The sequence below is a fragment of the Aplysia californica genome, unplaced genomic scaffold (assembly GCF_000002075.1).
Source record: "Aplysia californica isolate F4 #8 unplaced genomic scaffold, AplCal3.0 scaffold00268, whole genome shotgun sequence".
Classification (NCBI taxonomy): Eukaryota; Metazoa; Mollusca; class Gastropoda; order Aplysiida; family Aplysiidae; genus Aplysia; species Aplysia californica.
In genome coordinates this window covers 119,105-125,363 of record NW_004797538.1, presented here as the reverse complement: position 1 = coordinate 125,363, position 6,259 = coordinate 119,105, and positions in this window count along the sequence as shown.

The following is a 6,259-nucleotide window of genomic DNA, read 5'->3' as shown; positions in this document are numbered from 1 at the left end:
TTTTTCTATTGGTGCCATATTCTGAAAGTACATTATGCCTTTTATTATTTTATACTTATAAATTGTAAAAACTTCACCTACAAGCGTGATGTATCTATTTCCATAGGGCTGGAGTCCAAGAAGCATCTCATTTTGTCTGCACGCTTCACAAATTATCTATTTTTGGAAAGTCGTAGAATCCGTCACGGTTTTCTTCCCACTGCCCAGTAAGGCTGATTAAGGTGGTTTGGACATCTGACATGTATGGCACCTCAACAGCTTGCCAGTAAAGCACACTACTACTACAAAAGAATTTCAGGGTTCAAAGCAAGAGGAAGACCAAGGAAGACCTGGATTGAGGGTGTTGAGGATACCCTGAAAATACACATCTCACCCAGCCAGGCCATAGACAGCGAAAGATTTTGTCAGTATGTTAGTGTTTTCGCGCCTATAAATGGCTGCTTGCACTGTATGCTTCCCGGGAAGTTGAGGTTTTTTCAGAATACTCTCAGGTCTGCTTTGGTAATACTAATATTATTAGTAATAATATGATATAGTTTGTGAAGAGCATTGAACTTGCTGTTGAGCGGGGATTTGCGCTATAGAAATGCTATCTATTATCTATTATTATTACCACTGGTGATTTTTATTGGCTTCTTGACCAGGCACTCTGAACATATTTCAACAAAATGAACAGAGCCCCTGCATTGAAGTAAATACCAAAAGAAATCATTCTATGAGATAGCTGAATGGTTCATGAATGAAACTGAATCTTTAAAGCGCGTTTCTAGGGCTGTGAAGGTTTTTAGAATTTTTTTTTTACCATGGCTTCAGTGTTCTAAAATGGTGGGGTACTTGAGGGTTTTTCACTATAATAATAAGCCTTCAGTAATGTGAGAGTGAATGCAGAATTTTTATCAACATCAAACCGGCATGTTTTTTAGTAGAATTAAATCTACAGTAAATTTGACGCTGATGACATATTTGAAGTCAAAAGCGCAGATTTTAATTTTAAAAATGATAATTTTTTTGGGTACCATTCCACTCTACCCTTGGATATAAAACATTTTCTGAACCTGCCCCTTGCCTCGTTAAATCATCCTCAAATTTTCGAGGATTTTGGAGTTTGGGGCCAGATACTGGGGTGTGTGGGGCTTATAAAGAAATCTGGCACAGACGGCCTATGAAGGGAATGTCTTATCCCCCATCTGTACATTTCTCTTTAGTTTTAGCAGAGGGTTTACGGCCCTCACAACAGCAAAAGGTCATATATTAGCGCTAAGGCGTGGATGTCACCAGAGAAGTCCAGACAGGGAATCAGGCTTACTCTGCTCACCTGACCATCAATGATTTGTTTATAGAGGCACCAGCCATCCATGTCCAGGTGCTGTTTTAGCACTCTGCTCACCTCTCTAGCCTCAAAAGCACAAAGTCTGCTTCGGTCCTATCAAGGCACCCCGGAAATAGCAGTTCACAAGAGAACGTACAAAATGACGATGGTAAGGTTGAGGACAGAAAAAGCAGCACCCCCCGCTATGTTTTTTCGGCACAGTATGAGCATGACATTGATAAATCAGCCCATCTACAATTCTACTGTTCTTAAGAACATGTTAATACATGTATTCCCCCTTTGGGAATGGCCAAAAGACAACTTCGATCAGTAGCACTGCCCTGGGGTGGGAGAGGGGGGGGGACACATTTCTATGTTTAATCAGGCTCTCGTCAAAATAATGAAATCGAAGAAAACAGCAATTTTCTCCCTGCTGAGCAATTTTTATCAAATTTTTGTTTTTTTGGCTCAACAACTTTTATGTCCATTTACAAACACATTCCTTTGAGGATTTCTTCGAAAACGTTGATTAAGGCCACAAAAATATAAATTTACAGATTTTATGGACTCTCCAGCTTTGGAATTTACCAAGCTTTGGTGGCCATTTTCTCGCTAATTTTACCTCTTAAACCAGATGACCCCCACCTCCTTCAATCCAAAATATCTCCACTTCTATTGAAGATGGATCGGTAATTTTTTCATTCCAATATTGACAAGTGAACAAGCTTTAAGATGATACCAATAACTCAATATACTCAAAAATAGACGAGAGCCTGATGATTCCACACGCTGCCTCACATTTATGTGCTGTGCCTCCCAGAAGTGGTAAACTTCCTGTAGTGCCATCATAAAAAAAACAACAAAATACAGTAAGCCTATATATGCAGTTTTTGCAAATTTACAGGAGAACCAAAAAACTTAATGTTGTTACGGTACCAAAAACATTTCGTGACCTCAGTGCTTCCCTGTCGTATCTCCAATTGTTTTGACACGGAAACCAGTTCATAACAAAGAGTGAGCTTGGGAAAAGTCACGTTTTTCAATATTAAAAGTAATGGAAAGATACAAGTAGAAAGCACTGAGGTTGCCATTTGCTTTAAAGATAATAAGGAAGTCATTATCAAAATTGTATTCTTAAAAATATTGACGAAGGATGCTTGACAACAAGTGTGTTTGCTTGGTGACTCGATTCCAATTCAGGTTGTTGGGGGTTGGTTTTGGTGTGGGGGTTTTTTCTTGGCTCTCATGTAAAATTGTAAAAACTGCGTATGCTGTAGCCTATGTTAAAAAAATGACGGCAGTGGTGTTGAGATGTGGAAGTGTTGGTGTGTGGAACAAAATCTGCTTTAGTTTTGGTGAAAGTTTTATGACACTTGGAACACAAACAGGTCATATAGTGGGTTGTTGGTGGGTGTTCGGGTATGATTGGCACCTAATTCTGTCCTATCCAACTTCTGCCGTCCTTACCTCTCCCCTTTTCTTTTCTTTGCACGCTACTCTCTAGCAACACTTCTTGTCTTCACCACGTATTATATATGTGAGGCAGCGGGGTGGAATCAGGCTCTCGTCAGAATAATGAAATCGAAGAAAACAGCACTTTTCTCCCTGCTTAGCAATTTTTATCAAATTTTTGTTTTTCGGCTCAACACCTTTTATGTCCATTTACAAACATATTCCTTTGAGGATTTCACCGAAAACGTTGATTAAAGGCACAAAAATATAAATTTACAGTCTCCATGGACTCTCCAACTTTGGCGGACATTTTTTCGCTAATGTTTCTTCTTAAATCAGGTGACCCCCACCTCCTTCAATCCAAAATATCTCCATTTCTATTGAAGATGGATGGGTAATTTTTCATTGAAAGCAAGACAAATGAACAAGCTTTAAGATGATACCAATAACTCAATATGCCCAACAATTGATGAGAGCCTGATTCCATCACGCTGCTTCACAAATGTGACCTGTTTGAGGTGTAAGTGCTGTAAAGTTCCTTCTGTGGGTGGTTGACGGGTGGCCTGGTGTGGTTTGCTTCTTCTTTCCTAGCTAACATCTTTCGTCCTTTTCTCTGCTCCTTCTTTTTTGTGTTTGTTACTGTCTTGTAACACTTCTAATCTTCCGTACTTATTTGACCTTATTGTGTTGAAAGTGCCGTAAAACACTTAGGCCTACTAATACTAAAAACAAAGCAGGTCAAATTAGTGTCGAACGAACATTGGAGACGTCACAAGAGAGAACCATTCAAACAATAGGAGAGATAAGGACAATAGATATAGGAAAGAAGGAGCAGACCACACAAGACCACACACCAACCACCCTTGTGAAACTTGAAAGAATACACACTTCACTGTACAAGCATGTGTATTGCAGTGGTAAGTCTGTTCATCATTACATGCAGAAGATGTGAGTTTGATTCTCGTGTGAGTTTGATTCTCGTATGAGTTTGATTCTCGTGTGAGTTTGATTCTCGTATGAGTTTGATTCTCGTATGAGTTTGATTCTCGTATGAGTTAGATTCCCCTGTGTTTGTACCGAGTCTTGGTCTTTCTTCTGGAGCGTTGTTACAATTTTGAGGGCAAATTTTAGCTCTTTTTGGGCCAAATTTTGGCAAATTTCAGACCGTCTTCACTAGCTATATTTTATTTAATATTTTCCAACCGTCTCCACCAGCTGTATTTTTATCATACATAATTTTACAACCGTCTCCAATAGCTGTATTTTATTTTATATTTACTAACCGTCTCCATCAGATTTATTGTATATTTTTTTTCCTAAACGTTTCCACTAGTTGTATTATTTTTAAAACCGTCTCACCTAGCTGTATTTTATTTTATATTTTCAATCCGTCTCTTCTAGCTGTATTTTTTTCCTATTTTAAAACCGTTTCCCCCAGCTTTATTTTATTTTCTATGTTAAAACAATTTCCCTCATCACTATTTTGTTTTTAATTTTCCAGCCGTCTCCACTACCAGTATTTTATTTTATATTTTCCAAAAATCTCAATGAGCTGATTTTTTAAAGAAATATTTTCCAATCGTCTCTCCTAGCTTTATTTTGTTTTATATATTACAACCATCTCCGCTAACTGTATTTTATATTCTTTTTAAAAACCCTCTCCCCTAGCTGTATTATTTCATTTTCTAACCTCTCCGCTTGCTGTATTTTATTTTAAATATTTCAACCGTCTCCACTAACAGAACTTTATTTTACATATTTCAACCGTCTCCGCTAGCTGTATTTTATTTTACATATTTCAACCGTCTCTGCTTGCTGAATTTTATTTTACATATTTCAACCCTTTCCACTAGCTGTATTATATTTTACATTTAACCGTCTCCGCTAGCTGAATTCTATTTTCTATTTTAAAACCGTCTACCCGAGCTGTATTTTATTTTATATTTTCCAACCGTCTCCGCTAGCTGTAATTTTATTTCTTTTTAAAAATCGTTTCCTACAGCTGTACTTTATTATATATTTTCCAACCGTCTCCACAAATGGTATTTTACTTTTATTTTTTCCAACCATTTCCCCCCAGCGTATTTTATTTTATGTTTTCCAATCGTCTCCACTTTCTGTATTTTATTTTCTATTTTCTAACCGACTCAATTAGCTGGTTTTAAAAAAAATATTTTCTAACCGGCACCACTTGCTGTGTTTGTTTTTTTTGTTGTATTTTCCAACAGTCTCCATTGTGTATTTTATTTTATATTTTCCAGCCGACTCCACTATCTGTATTTTTAAAAACATTTACTATCCGTTTCCACTGGCTGTATATTATATTTTATTTTCTAATCGTCTCCACCAGCTGTATTTTATTTTGTATTTTCCAACCGTCTCCGCAAGGTGTATTTTATTTTACATATTTCAACCGTCTCCGCTAGCTGTATTTTATTTTATATATTCCAACAGTCTCCACTAGCCTTATTTTATTATATATTTACTAACCCTTTCCACTAGCTGTATTTTAGTTTTTATTTTAAAACCGTCTCCACTAGCTGTATTTTTTTTCCATTTTAAAACCGTTTCTACAAATGTATTATATTTTCTATTTTAAAACCGTTTACGTTTCCTGTATTTTATTTTATATATTCCAACCGTCTCCCCAAGCTGTATTTTATTTTATATTTACTAACCCTTTCCACCAGCTGTATTTTATATTCTATTTTCCAATCGTCTCCACTAGCTGTATTTTAGTTTGTATTCTTCAACCATCTCCATTAGCTTTATTTTATTTTCTATGTTAAAACCGTTTATGCTTCCTGTATTTTATTTTATATATTCCAACCGTCTCCGCTAGCAGTATTTTATTTTATATTTTCCAATCGTCTCCACTAGCTGTATTTTATTTCATATTTTTAACCGTCTCAATAAGTTGGTTTAAAAAAATTATATTTACCAATCGTCTCCACTAGCTATATTTTAGTTTGTATTTTTCAACCGTCTCCATTAGCTGTATTTTTTTTTCTATTTTAAAACCGTTTATGCTTCCTGTATTTTATGTTATATGTTCCAACCGTCTCCGCTTCCAACCGTTTCCACTAGCCTTATTTTATTTTACATTTACTAACCTTTTCCAATAGCTGTATTTTATTTTATATTTAGTAACCCTTTCCACTAGCTGCATTTTATATTCTATTTTCCAACCATTTCCAATAGCTGTAATTTATTTTATGTTCTCCAACCGTCTCAATTAGTTGGTTAAAAAATAATTTTCCAACCGTCTCTATTAGCTGTAGTTTATTTTTTATTTTAAAACCCTACCGCTAGCAGTATCTTATTTTATATTTTCCAACTGTCTCCACTAGCTGTATTTTTTTCCATTTTAAAACCGTTTCCTACAACTGTATTTTATTTTCTATTTTAAAACCGTTTACGCTTCCTGTATTTTATTTTATATATTCCAACTGTCTCCCCTAGCTGTATTTTATTTTATATTTACTAACCATTTCTACT